The sequence below is a fragment of the Pyrus communis genome, chromosome 2 (genome assembly GCF_041283825.1).
Source record: "Pyrus communis isolate YQ-2024b chromosome 2, ASM4128382v1, whole genome shotgun sequence".
Classification (NCBI taxonomy): domain Eukaryota; kingdom Viridiplantae; phylum Streptophyta; class Magnoliopsida; order Rosales; family Rosaceae; genus Pyrus; species Pyrus communis.
The window spans coordinates 20,802,660-20,817,671 of record NC_142566.1 but is presented as its reverse complement, the minus strand read 5'-3'; the positions used below and the strand labels follow the sequence as shown (position 1 = coordinate 20,817,671).

Genomic DNA, 15,012 nt, shown 5'->3' with positions numbered 1-15,012 from the left:
CTTTGAGTTTAGGATTATTTGATATCAATAATTATCTCTTTAATGATAAAAATGAAATCTCTTTCTAATTATCTCTTTAATTATTTCTTTTTATTTTTTTTTATTTATTCTTCTTCATTCTCCTCCTCTAAAGCGCAGTCATATGTGTTATTTCTTCTTATTCTCTCCTCAAGTATTTTATTTTTAACTCTTATAATCAACATATTACCTACCCATATGACATATTATTTTTTATAATCAACATGTGTCCCATATTAATTGTATTGCTTGTAGGTTTATTGACACACCCCGATCAAGATTAAGGCATGCTAGCCGTCACGTGGAAGTGACGTAACCAAGTGCACAGTGCGGAAGCTAATAAAATAACAATAAAAGTACAAATAAATAAAAACCAGCTTTACACAAAGTAAGAACATACATGTGCAAGCGTAAGTGTGAAAAACAAAGTTCAGAGCACGAAGACCTAATGCAGTCCGGGAGAAATAACACTACAAAAACACACCCAAAGGTGGTCCTACACTGGTGATAATCTGTCAGATATGCCGGGGAAATCCTCTGGGGAGCCACCAAAAGTGCTAGCCAACTAGAACCTAGAGGGGCGCAAAACAAAAAGTGTGAGTGGGCAAAAACAAAGCTTTTCAAAAACCATTTCATAAACAAGATTCTAACTCCTCACCGTAAAACCTGTATACTTCCCAAAAAAAATAGAATATACAAATATATAAGTCATGCTCAGAAAATATGCCATGCCAAAAGCCTCGAAATAAAATGCAAGTGCTCAGGTAATGTCAAATCAATGTCATGTAATATGTCATCCGGAATCACCTAACATGACTTGTACGGCTGAATCTAGAACTCAAATCTCCATCTCACTAACTATATCTGCACAGGAGTCGGAACCACCTAGAGTGGTATGTACGACATGACTGGGTGTATAATAAGTACGCTCAAGTGCTACGATCACGTGAAGGCTGGGCGACTAATCGCGGGTCACCTACGAGTCGGAACCACCTAAAGTGGTATGTACGATATGACTGTGCACCTAACTTGGATCCAAAATGAGCGTGTGGTGCGGGAGGTGAACATCACGTGAAGGACTGTGCCCAACTCTGGGCGGGAGCACTAACACCGGGGGTGCAGGTTATGAGCTCTCTATGCATCTCAAATCACTACTGAACATAAACATAAATCATAACTCACTTGGCACTTACCTGTGCGTCCTCAACACCAAACATATATATACATATGCGACTAATAATGCGTAAATAAATGGCAAACAATAAGCATGACATATAAATGTATAAACATTTCATTTCACTTTCTGGGAAAAAGCATAAGTATATAGGTATATACGGAAAACCAAAAGCCCACTCACTGGTATGTAGAAGGGTCGTAACCCCCTTTTCTCGAGTGACTGCGCTCGTCCTCAGGATAGGTCTCACCTATATGCGAAACAACTATAAAAACGTTAATTTTAAAGCACATAACCAACATCACGAAATAACTTCTCATACAATACTCAAATGGGGTGTATGAATACACCAACGTGATCCACTCAACCTCAGGAACATCCCCATATTTTTAGAAAAATTTTCTGACGTTGCACGCGCCCCCACGCGCCGCCCACGCGTAGGCGTGTGCCTGGCACACTGACGGCGTCAGTTAACACCGTTAGGAATATTCCGTCCAAACTGACGGAATATTCCGTCGTCTTCTTCGGCCAAACTCCGGCGCCGAAAAACCGGGAAAACTTCAAAACCTTGTATCTTCTTCGTTTTTCAACCAAATTTCACAAAATTGGTACCAAAATGAAGCTTACAACAAGAGGAACAAATCCATACCACTTTCAAGCACTAAAACCCACAGAATCTTGTCGGGAAAACACCACCAACTCCGGCCAAGCTTGAAACTCACGATCTTGACGTCCAAAACCTTCAAACGAACCACCCCGAGCCTCCTAAGGACCTCACTAAGCTTCCTACAAGCTTGAAATTCCCAAAAACACAAGAATTAACGTGTGCATGAACAGTGACCAAATCGGGGTATCCCGAGTTCGACGTGAAAACGAAGGTATCCTTACCTGAAATGGGTATGGTTGAACTCCTAAGGACCTCACGAGCACGAATATGTAATTTGTTTCCTCGATCTGTGAAGGTTTCAATGGTTTTGGTTGTCGTCCGTACAAGAAGAATAGGAATGGGAGAGAAAGAGGGCTCGGGACAGGGCAGGGAGAAAGGGTGAGTGAGTGTGGTGTGTGTGTGGCCCAAAACCAACCAAGCAACACAAAAAAAAAAAAAAAACAACCACACGACGAAACAACCATAATAGGGGCAAAATCGTCATTTCACCCCTACGGTTCGAAAATCTGGAACGGGCTGTCACATTTATTATGTTTTTGAACCTTTTAGTTAGGTTTCATATCTCGCTTATAAGCATATTATCAATTTAGGTATTTGTTCCTTGAGTTAGGTCTTATGTTTTGTAGGTGGGTTTTTGTTAGTACATTAGTTTTTTGTTAGATGATATTAAGTAGATTAAAAATAAACCAATTTTTAAGGAAAAAAAGAAAAAGAAAAAGAAAGATGCATGAATAAATCTCTAATATTTTAAAAAACGTAAGATTATAAAAAAAAAAAAAAAAAGTGAAGAAAATGTAATATTGGACTTAACCTATTAACATATTTATTTATTTTTGTATATTCTACCTCCATCACAGGTTGTGTCACATCCCAGCTCGGGCCCCCACCACATCCCAAGCTCGAATCCATCGTAGCACAATATTGTTCGCTTTGGGTCCCGACCACGCCCTCACGGTTTTGTTTCTAAGAACTCACACGAGAACTTCCTAGTGGGTCATCCATCTTGAGAATGCTCTCTCCCCGAACTCGCTTAACTACAGAACCCGAAGCTAGTGAGCTCCCAAAAGGCCTCGTGTTAGGTAGAGATGAGAATATACATATAAGGCTTACATGATCCACTTCCTTGAACGATTTGGGATGTTACAGGTTGAATGTATTTAATTAACCTATGATGTACGTATCATATGATGATATATATAAAAAGTTGAACTATTTTGTAGAAAAGTGATTAGATTTTCATATTTAAATATTTAATTAAAGTAGAAAAATAGGACACTTAACTAAATCTAACAACAACTCAAAATTTGGAACATAAATTAAAGGAAAAACAAATATATAAATGGGCATTTTGATCCAAATCCATAAATTTAGCTGCTTTCACATTAAGTCTAGTTTCATTTGATTTTTTTTATTACGTCTCTTTTACCCTTCATAATTAAAATAAAAATATTATTAAAATTTCTTAAATTTGAATTTTTTAATACCTTATTCTACCCACTTTCTGTAACAGCCCGTCCCGAAACGTACATTTGAAATTACGATTTTACCCCCTAGTTCGTTAAACTTACGTGTAGTTTTGTGTAGTGTGGTGTTGTAGGACCACACACACACTCATACACCTCGTCTCACTCCCCCGGGATTCCCTCATTCCCTGTCTCTTCTCTGTCTCTTTTCTCTCTCTCTCTCTCACTCTCCCCGAGTTCTTCTTCCTCTTCCTTCTGCAAACACACAGACACACATACAAACCAACTCAAACCTTCACCAATCGAGAAACCAAGACCACCCTCGTGTTCGTGGAGCTGAGAGGAGTCCAGTGGTGCCATTTTCAGGTAAGGATATAGTTGTTTTCACGTTGATATCACCATGGCCGAATTTGAACACTGTTCATGCAAACCTAATCTAGCTTGTTTTAGGAGATTCTAAGCTTGTAGTTGTGTTTGTGAGGTTCCCAGGAGCTTGGGAGTGTTTCGTTGGACGAGTTTGGACGTCGGGAAGGCTAGGTTCGAAGTTGGCCGAACTTGGATCGTTGTTGCAGGTGAGATTCCTTGATTTTTAGGCCTTAAAACTAGTCTAACGTTGTTCTACTAGTCCTAAGCTTCATTTTGGTATAAAGATCGTGAAAAATGGTTGAAAAACGAAGGAGAAAACAAAGTTTGAAAAATTCCCAGTTTTCCGGCGACGGCGCCGGCGACGGCGACTGGCCGGAGAAGGAAGGGGAATATTCCGTTAAGTTTAACGGAATATTCCTAACGGCAGTGACGGCGTCAGTTGACGGAATATTCCGTCAGTTAACGGAATATTCCGTTAGTTAACGGAATATTCCTGACGCCGTCAGTGTGCAGTGCACGTGGCCGCGCGTAGGGGCGCGTGGGTCCGTGCCTAGGACGGCGCGTGGGGGCGCGTGCGTGGTCCAAAAATTATTTTAAAAATATGGGTGTGATCCTGAGGTTGTGTAGATCACGTTGGTATATTCATTTGTCCATTTTGAGCAATGTATGAGAAGCTATTACGAGAAGTTGCTTAGGTGCTTTTAAATTAATGTTTTCGTAACTTTGTCGCGTATAGGTGATTCGTTTTCCGAAGACGAGCGTACACACTCGAGGCAGGGGGGCTACGACCCTTCTAATTACCAGTGAGTGGGCTTTTGTTTTCCGTATATACCTATATACATATTAATTCCCAGAAATTAAATAGAAAAGGTTAATTGTTTTATGCCATGCATCATATGAATATTGTTTACTCATCATTGCATGTATTAGTAACGGCATACATTTATATATGTGTATTTGGTGCGGTGGACGCACAGGTAAGTGCCAGGTAAGTGGTATTTATGTTTGTATGCAATGGTAGTTTGAGAGGTTTAGAGAGCTCATAATCTGCACCCCCGGTGTTAGTGCTCCCGCCCGAGGCCAGGGCCCAGCCTTCACGTGTATGTTCACCAGCACCGCATGCTCGCCTTGGATCCAAGATAGGTGCAAGCCTGTCGTACAGACCACAGTAGGTGGTTCCGACTTGTAGGTGACCCGCGATTTATCGCCCAGCTTCACGTGATCGTAGCACTAGAGCATACATATATACATTACACCCAGCCTGTCGTACAGACCACAGTAGGTGGTTCCGACTCGTGTGCAGATTCAGTTATTGAGTTGAGAGTGGAGCTCTAGATGCAGCCGTACAGGTCACGTTAGGTGACTCCCGACTGCTAGATTATATGTTATTGATGCGATTTACGCTTGAGCATTTATATTTGATTATGAGACTCTGTTGTGGCATATTCTCGAGCATGAATGGCATATCATGGAGCATGATTGACTTATCTATACATACGTATATATGTTCATTTTCTGGGAAGTATACAGGTTTTACGGCGAGGGGTTAGAATGTATTTTGCTAAAGAGTTTTCAAAGAACTTTGTTTTGCCCACTCACGCTTTTGTTTTTGCGCCCCTCCAGGTTCTAGTGGTCTAGCGAGTTCGGTGGTTTATCCCAGAGGGCGTCCCGGCATTTCTGACAGACATTCACCATTGTAGGGTCACCTTCGGGTGTAAATACGTCGTATCTTTTCCTTTTGGACTGTTGTAGACTTGCTCTGTATTGTGTCTCACATACACTAGTACTTTGTATGCTAGTGGTTTTTAATTATTCGTACCTTTTTATTACTATCTTTTTAGCTTCCGCACGCGCACATGGCTACGTCACCTTCGTGTGACGGCCAGCATGCCCTGATCTCGGCCGGGGTGTGTCACTTTCAGATAAGAAACATTTTTAAAAACTCATATCCAACAAGTATGATAAGTTTATAAAGATAAAAAAAAACATTATGAGCCGTATATAAAAAATAAAAAAACTTGTGATGTAAATAATATAATCAATTTGTAATAGAGGCAGATTATAACCAACAAAAAAAAACATTTGATGTCACATCCCAGCTCGACTTTGCCGTAGTACGATATTGTCTGCTTTAGTTTATCATTCTCTCACGGTTTTGTTTCTAGATTTTGGCACAAGAACTTCCTAGGGGGTCACTCATTCTAGGACTGCTCTCACCCAAACTCACTTAACTTTGGAGTTCTTATGGGATCCGGAACCAGTGAGTTCCCAAAACGCATCTTGCAATGGGAGGTTAGCATGTACATATAAGGCATAGAGGATCCTCTCCCTTGGGCGATGTGAGACACTACATGTGAGGTAGACTTTGAAATAAAAACTTAGATAAACAAGTGTATTGTCGACCTCCAGATACGTTGTACTAAGGTGACACACCCCGACCGAAATCGAGGCATGCTGGCCGTCACCCAAAGGTGTTGTAACCAAAAAGGAAAGTGAAGCATAAAAATATGGATAAATTTAGAACCAAAACTAACATTTATTTAATCTAAAGTAGCTAGTGTGCAGTAGTGGAAGAACCCATAAAACACAAGTGTTCAGAGCATAAATGACATAAAAGTGTGCAGTCGAAACTAGTTAAAGTACTTAATACATAACCGGGAAAAGCCCCTACATTTATTTAAGGATAAGCCAGAACCACCGGTGTCACATCCTGACCCGGGCCCCCACCACATTCCTGGCTCGACTCCAACGTAGCACGATATTGTCCGCTTTGGGCCCCTACCACACCCTCACGATTTTGTTTCTAGGAACTCACACGAGAACTTCCCAATGGGTCACCCATCCTGGGATTGCTCTCACACGAACTCGCTTAACTTCAGAGTTCCTACGGAATCTGAAGCCAGTGAGCTCCCAAAATGCCTCGTGCTAGGTAGAGATGAGAATATACATATAAAACTTACAAGATCCATTCCCTTGGGCGATATGGGATGTTACAACCAAAGATTTCTCATATGCCATAGAGGATTCGGCTATCTAAGTCCTGGAAGGGCGAAAAACAGAAGGGTGAGTGGGCAAAAACAAAGGTTTATAAACACATTTATTTTCTGAACATACTAACCCCTCGCCGTAAAACATGCATAGTTTCCAGAAAATCATACTATGTATAAATATAAAATCAAATGTAAATCAACAACAAATCCAGAAATACGCAAAATCACAATATTACAACAATAGCATAATAAAATTAGGTGCTCATCAATCTATGCTAACACACGAGCACTTGTGGAAACTACAAAACTTTATATATATATATATATATATATATAAACAAATGCCCACTCGCTGATACGTCGATGGATTGAAGCCTTTTAGCCTTGTTTGTCCTCGTACCTCCTTGGGTAAGTCTCACTTATATATGAAATAACTTTACTAATTAATCAATTAGGACCTAAACTAAAAGGCTAGGAAAATCCCCTATAGTTTGCTTAAACGGAGGGTTTAAATATACGAAAACATTCTACTCGATGTCACGGACTAGTACACGTCAAGCACGCGCCGCCCATAGGTCAGACGCACCTTCACACGCCGCTAAGTCGCGGCCACATGCACGCCTAACATAAGCTGGCAGAAACCCTAAAGAATATTTTGTCAGACTTGGCGGAATATTTCGCTAAATAGTAACAACATTGGAATATTCCGTTAACTTAACGGAATATTCTGTCTTCTTCTCCGGTGGACCTTCGCCACTGCTGTTGCCACCGTCCGCTGCTGCTGTATGGTTCGTCGGAAACTGGGAAAAATCATTGGATTCTGGAAAAAATTTCAAAACTTCATATCTTCTTCATTTCTCAACCTTTTTTTACGTACTTTATATGGAAATGAAGCTTATGAAGAGTAGAACAAGTTTATACCTTTTAAAAGTCCAAAAGGTGGATGGAGATGGACTAAAATTGCCTCGAAACTCTCGGCCTTAACTCCAACATTTCAAAACCATGATTATACACGTTAGCTTGACTTCCAACCTGGGTTAGTGGCCATGGGGAGTTCAGTTGGTGCTTCTAAATGTCCCAAAACCTTGTAACACAAGCTGGAAATCGACGGGGAACCTCCACCCGAGTCGAAGCTTCGAGTTGTACACTCAAAACTTGATCATTTCATGATCGGTTAGTACATATAGGTTCGTGAGGATAAGGGGAGCACAATGGTGGTAATTTAAGGGTCGATCTATAAGGTTTAATGATGGTCCTTGTTGTTGCAAAGTAGAGAGAGTTACGGGTGAGGGAAAGAGAAGGAGAAGATGAGAGAGAGAGAGAGAGAGAGACAGAGACAGTTTTCTGATTGGGTGAAAAGAGTGGGAATTGAAAAGATTGGTGGTGAGGGAAAACAGGGCACGAGACATGTTTTAAAAAGGGAAAAAGTGATAAGATTTGTACAATTTGAAATCAGACGAAATCTAACGTACCTTATAAAAAACAATACCTTCCAGTACTAAATAAGTATCGCACGCTTGTACAATTTTATTCGTTGTTAACATACTTTAACTAAACGTAATTTTTTCATTACAACTCTGATTCGGGTCTAACTCGCGCTCACGCATTCGTAACAACGAGTACTAACTAATTACAGTATCGAGAAAAATAATTTAAAAGCCGAATAACTACATACATGTCAGGTTCCACTTTACCAATAAAGACATAAATGTCAATTTACACACTAGAGGAGAAAATTACATGGAAAATTAGGGACTGGGTCGTCACATCAGGGCCAACCATTTTCAATGTTTTATTTTTTTAATTTTTTTTTTCAATTTCTCTTATATAAAATTAAAATATTAGAAGTTAATGAACCAAAAATAAGGTTTGTTTAGTGGACAGGAGTGTTTACTATCTTCAAAAGGTTCTGAGTTTGAAACATGTTGAATGTTTTTGTGTAAATTTATTGCTTGATAACTTTACAAACTTGCAAAAATTAAAATTAGCAAAGGAAAACCACAACAATTAAAATTAGCAAAGGAAAACCACAGTGAGTTGAACCCAACTCACGCACAAAATGGTAGAAAGCCTAACCACTAGTGTTGGAAGAGAACTTTGGCATTATGTTGCACATTTTAAAATACGTACACATATAAAGAATATTTGGGTGACCTCCCGAATCGGAACTTTTGTGCGGTGGCACCTTTTGCACACCCTTAGGTCCGACTCTAATTGTACTTCATGTATATCTACTGTATAGGAAGTCACATACCTTATACCTATAAAGCAGACATTTTCTACTTACTATATACCAAAAGTATTTTCTACCCCCACGGCTCTACCTATTGTAACATTCATCTACCTAATACATAGGTAGATGAACAAAATAAATAAACTTCATTTGCTATAACGTTTTTACTCATAAAAAGATAAGTCAATATAAACAAACAAAAAACTGAGGAAGAAATTAATAGTGAGAGCCTGCAATTATATATACACATAAACACTCACGGTTTTGGGTTCGAAGGCTTTCTTCCTAGCCATGTGGTTAAATGCTCCAGCATGAACAGCCATGGTTATGGGTTCAAAGGCTGGTATTGGAGAGATGATGGCAATGATCATAAAATGCAACTATATATACACACATAAGAAAATTGAGGAAGAAATATATATAAACAAACCAAACAAACGTAATAATTCGTTTAGCAAAATGTTTCTTAAAAATAGATATGAATAAAACGAGAATCATGAGAATTTGCAATTCGTGGAAGAAAGAAAAAGTGATTTTGAGAAGGAGGACAAAAAAAAAGAAAAGGAAATTTTAGTGAAAAGTTCATAGTGCTGTTTATTTTAACGAAAAATCATATTTTACTCTTTATTTTGTTTTAAAACTCAAAGTTTTCAAACTCTTTTCATTAGTTTTCCTAAAAAAAAGGAACAAAAAGAGGAAGAAGAAAACCATGCATAAGAGATAGTACTGCTTGTACGCATTGTTTAAAATATCGATATAGGTGAAAATTACAAATTTATAAAAATATTGATATCAATATCGGTTTGGCAACTTTTGTGTAGTGAATCGGTAAACATCATTGGTATTCATTGATTTTCATACATATTGTCAATATAGGGTATATTAATTCATTTAAATTTAGTCGAAATTAAAGAAGGAATTCTAGGAAATATTCAAAAGTTTGAAATCTGGAATGGGTTATAGCAACTTTTATAGTGAATCGGTAAATATCATTGGTATTCATTGATTTTCCCATCTCTTGCCGATATAAGGTGAAGTTTGCATTTCAACCCTCCTTTTCATATCGATTATTGATTGTTTGGATATTTTGATGGAAATATCGATAATTTCGTAGATATTTTAAACATTGCTTGTACAAGAGTTATGAGGAAGAAGAGATAATATTATTTAAGGGCTAGTTTGGGGTTGTTGTGATTTAAAAAAAACTGTTTGCGCTGTGATAATAAATAGCTGTGAAATAAAGCAGTTAAGTATTTGATAAATTATCATTATAAAAGTATTTTTTATCAAAAAACAGTGTTATAGTGTTTAATAAACTTTTATTTTCAGTACTTTAACTATGTAAAATGATTGATAGAGACATGGTGCAAGTTATGCTATTAGTTTTATAATAATAATTACTCATAAAATTAGACTTGTAATAAACATGGGTAAAAGCTAGCAGAAACAACACACGAACGTTGAAGAAGTGGTCGGAGCCACTCGTGCGCGCGGCAAGCACGCCAATCATTGCAACCATAAGACTGTACTGGGTATATCGTCCACGTGGCAGATCCCGCACGTGTGGGTGCCAAGATCGATGCAGTTCCCGTGGAGGGAGGGAGGGAGGGAGAATTTAATGCGCACCAACCGGGTGAGTGACTGGGATTTGCTGGGAACACTCACAAAAAGTCGAGCAAGGGATCTTTAATAAGACAAACCTTGTAGATTTGAGAAACTTTAACGAGATTTTCTCCAAGGGCAACTCTTCATGAATTCTCGTGTTTTACGTTTTGAATATAATATTTTATAATATTGATATAGAATTATGTTAAAAACATGAAATGATTGAAAGTTCGTAAATAACCTCTTTTAAAAGAGTCTTTTTCAATGCATTTTACATCAATAATCCAACTTCGGAATGCTTGAGAAAAATGAAATCTACTATCTCGGCTCTCCTTTTCATCTTGTAATTTTATAAAATAATTTCAACTTTCGTTTTATTTCATAGACATAATCATTAGATGGTATCGAATTATTGTGCAACATTTTGAGTTACAAACATAACCAAAAAAGTATTACTAGATTCTTCATCTAACTTTATCTTTTATGTGCCCAGTGGGACTATGTCACTGTTCTTGCTACTTATTCTTTTGTTGAATTTGCAAGCATTATTAGTCATCATAAATTTTCCGATACATGATGAGTGTCGCAAGTTAGGATTGTTAGTCGACGGTGAAATAAGAGTGCCAAGCAACCAACATCATCCTATGGGGGATGAGTTTTTTATTATACGAGTATCCGTCAATCAATGCATTTGTATGTTGGTCGAGCAACAAATTAACGCGAGATAGCTGAGAGATGATACGATACAAATCATCACTTACACTTAAGGCAGCTAGGGTTTAAACTCCTCATCAAGCTGTGTTTTCAGTATTGAGTCATTTGTAGTCAACTATCTCTAGCATTTTTTTTAATTATCGATATAAAAACCGTGTGAATAATGTTATTTTACACACTTTTGTAAATTTTGATTATTTATATTTTTCAATTCATTATATTTGATAATAAAAAATTAAAAATAATATGTGAAAAATAAAAATAAATATGTAAATAATATAAATATCCCGTCAAACTTGATACAAAATGATCAATCACGAATCACAAAATTAAGCAACTGTGGTTAGGCAAGTGGATTATTCACTCACGACGGCAGTCAAATCAAGTCGAGCGGTTGCTTTCAGTCTTTATGTAGTTTAGGACAAGTATACATGCCACGACCGACACTTCGTACGGCGGGATTTTCTATGCTACTTTCATGTAGCAAGACCAAAGTACAAATCCATTCAATTTCGATTTGCAATGCATGCATGCGTGCTTTTACCATCTCCAAAAACCTGTGTTCCGCGCATAAAGTTTACCGATTTACAATTTATATGGTTAAGGCAAGAGACATGCATGCATACTATGAGTTTTGTCATGTGTTTTTAACTATGAACTCGGTATGTGACGGATCTAAGATTTTTAAATAATGATGTTATAATTTTAATAAAAAAAACTTCATTTGACTATTTTGTCAAACACGTAGGAACATGTTGATGTTTGCAAAATCTGCGGAAAGCTTATGTCGACATATGTTAACAACTATAGGCTTGTTAAGTATGATTACATGGAATTGTAGATTAATATTGAACATTGTCAAGACTTGTCAACTAAGCATTTCTTCAAGCATTTGATGCTCACTAAGAGTCGAACACAAAAAGAGAGAAAAGAAAGACAAATGATAAAAAAATAGAAGAAGTAAGAGAATGAAGTTTTGATCTAGTTTGTTTTAGTTGTTTATAAGGTCAAGTACAATACACATACAAATATTCATAAGATTTTTGAAGTTGTTGAGATCATTAACAACCAATAATCCTATACTGGTTCTACAACTGTACACTATAAACTGATTCTCGAAAAATATGTAAACGAACTCTTGTCGGTGATCGAATGTGTTTGATATTCACTTTCCTGCTTAATTTGAGTAAAAATAATTTCATGTAAATCCGTTGTATGATGCATCTTTCACATTTAGAGTTACGTGTTATTCAGATTATGTAACAACCATAACTTTATACATAATACAGTATGGTTATGGAATGCATGCAAGTCCCTTCCGATGTCACGAGTGGATCATCAAGATTGAGTAGAGCCAAATGGAGGAAAGAGACTGAAACAAAGAAACACGTCCTCGTTGGGAAGTTGGAAGCTTAATTTGGCTATATATATTGTTGACCAAAACAAGCAGAAACGTCCAAAGACATGTTTGATTAAGGTAAGGTTTTTAATTTATCTTTTTATGCAGAGTCAAAGAGTTTTGTTCTACGAAATGAAGTTTTTGTATTTTCGTGTTGCAGAAGATGAAGATGAAGAAAAAGCTGGTACAGAGTCAAATTCAATGTTTCCAAGTACAGAAATCAATGTTAGTTTTACAATTTGAATAAAAAAAGTTGGAGTATTATGCTCGGGTATATACCATGTATCAGGAAATTGTGGGTTGAAATTCTTTTTCTTTTTGTTTAGCTAAGTGACTAAAGAAATCAACTGGTTAAGACGGCGATACATAACATGTTTCGGTGCATTGTGGAAGAATCTTAAATTGAATAATTATTTATAGGTCACAACTATCATGTCGTAGTAATGTTTCGTACTTATAATACAAGAATAAATAAGGTTTTATTATAAAATAATTGACAATATAAGAAGTAAATTAATAATTAATTACTTATAAAATCATACAAAATCTTTTATCTCATTAATATAAGATTTATTTCTAACAACTTGAAAAAAAACTGATACATTATTATATCAGAAGGATGGACAATCAAAAGGTTTTTCAATTCAACAGGAGGCCAAAGAGATGAGGTGAATATGGTCTCATCCCAAATACAAGAGATATGCAAGAAGCATGTCTATTTACGTCTTATTCCTAATCATAGATGAAATTTTTATGATGTAGAAATCTATATATAAACATAATACCTATTTAAATACACTCGAATAACCTATTATCCACATAAAACGCTACTGAATTGGTAACCATTTCATACAAGTTGCTCTTTCGAAATTGATGTATGTTAAGTGTGGACGTAAGGGCAGAAGGGGTGCAGATAGCAGGGAGAGGGGAGGTCCACTGCTGACTGCTGACTGCTGACTGCTGACTGAGGTGAGCCCATGAAGGAAGATGATGATGATTGTGCAAACCAAGGATGGTTACTAGTTCAATCAATCATTGCTCACGAGCGGGTTCGCCTTACAAACGTGGCCGCACGATGCTCCAAGAACCTGCACAGCTCAGCTGAGGACCCAGTCACCCAAATGATCCCACTTTATACTTTACTTTCGACCAACTTTGACTCAACTGACTAGTTCATTTTCTTTCTCCAAATTGCACTTTTGGTTAGGTAGTTAGAGTAATTTTCCACTTAGTTTGGAACCTTGGATTCTGGCCATTTTAGCCATGTAATTGTAGTTGATCTATTGGTTAGTCTATTGGGAAGAGGATCCGGGATCTCTCCCATCAAAGGTTCAGGATTAAGTGATCATGTCCGTTGAAATTTAATACAACGACTACAATTATTATAACTTTAAAAATGCTCCATGTTTGTAGCCGTTTGATCAAATTTTAACAACCTGGATCACTTGATCCTGAGCTTTTGATGGAAGAGATCCCTGATCCTCTTCCCAATAGACCAACTACAATTACATGGCTAAAATGGCCAGAATCCAAGGTTCCAAACTAAGTGGAAAATTACTCAAACTACCTAGCCAAAAGTGCAATTTGGAGAAAGAAAATGAACTAGTCAGTTGATTCAAAGTTGGTCGAAAGTAAAGTATAAAGTGGGATCATTTGGGTGACTGGGTCCTCAGCTGAGCTGTGCAGGTTCCGTTGGATCAAATTTCAACGGGTAGAATCACTTGATCTTGAACCTTTGATGGGAGAGATCCGGGCCGGATCCTCTTCCGATCTATTGGGGCAATCTTGGTCACCAGTTACTTAGCCCGTTATAAGTGAAGACGGAAAATTTGACATGTCAACATGTGCATATATCATAAACGACTAACTTGACATTTGAAGTGTAATGACTCTGTATGAACGTTCCTAAACCCTAAAATTCCTTTTTTTTGTGTTGAAAGTTCATAATATATGGAACATAGACGACCATGCTTAGCCAACCAGGCAGAAGAGAAGGTTAAGAATACATCCACGACGTCTGGTCCATACTCCTTTCTTACAATGCTTGCAAATGACGTCAACATTCCCTTGTGTACAATCTTTGTAAATACATGACTATATTATCGGAGAGTAGTTGATTAGTATCACCCAAGTACCATTTCAGATTACATTTTCATCACTACTTGTACTTTTGGATGCACTTTATTTGCTATTTTGTTGATCCAATTTTATGCATCATCATAGAAGACTAAAATTGTCAAAATTAAAACTAAAGGACTAAAATGAAAAATTTCTCAAATTACAAGGACCAACAATGTAAATTTACCTACCAATATTATGGTCATAGCTTTGTTAATTTTCTGTGCAATTTAAATGTGGGTTGGAAATTTTAACGTCCAACAAA

At 37.3% G+C, this 15,012-nt stretch overlaps 1 long non-coding RNA gene across 1 annotated transcript; it reads right to left on the bottom strand.

The window, feature by feature from the left end:
* Window positions 1-381: 381 nt before the first annotated feature.
* LOC148698709 (uncharacterized) lies at window positions 382-1,436 on the bottom strand. The gene is made up of 2 exons (XR_015952190.1): window positions 1,376-1,436; window positions 382-590 (listed from the first exon to the last, which is right to left on the bottom strand). It is a non-coding gene; the product is annotated as an uncharacterized LOC148698709 (long non-coding RNA).
* Window positions 1,437-15,012: the final 13,576 nt, after the last annotated feature.